We start from the raw sequence: 512 nt of genomic DNA on the forward strand, positions 1-512 counted from the left end.
AAACCTCTATGATCCAACTTTGGTATATTAATCTTTAAACGTGACCTTAGAAGAAGTACAGTATAATTAATGAATCTCACAACTTTTGGTTCCTAATTCAGCAAAACTGGGTATTTAYTTTGCAATCATGGGCATTTTCTGTTATGACAAATGTTAGTTTTAAGAATTAATTTCACTCTCAGTAAAATTTATTTTCAGTCCTAGTTGTAACTTAACAATGTGCAGAAAATTAAACTTACATGTAGCCCATGTTAACAGGTTTAAAAGTAAATTGTTTTTTGTATTAATCTAAACTTTGACATTTTTCAGTCACAATATCTAAATTTTCCTCGAAGGAAAGATCACCATCTGCACCTGCCTTATAGAGTGTTTAACTATAAGATCATTTTGTAATTAGAAATGACAGAATTAGAGTCACTTTGGTCAAACCTCGACTTGTATGATCTCAAACAATACTGCAAGATTTCATCAGACGTACAAGTGTTCATGTCAGGGGTCCCACCAAGTGAGAG

Source organism: Austrofundulus limnaeus, unplaced genomic scaffold (assembly GCF_001266775.1).
Source record: "Austrofundulus limnaeus strain Quisiro unplaced genomic scaffold, Austrofundulus_limnaeus-1.0 Scaffold34, whole genome shotgun sequence".
In the NCBI taxonomy this organism is placed as follows: Eukaryota; Metazoa; Chordata; class Actinopteri; order Cyprinodontiformes; family Rivulidae; genus Austrofundulus; species Austrofundulus limnaeus.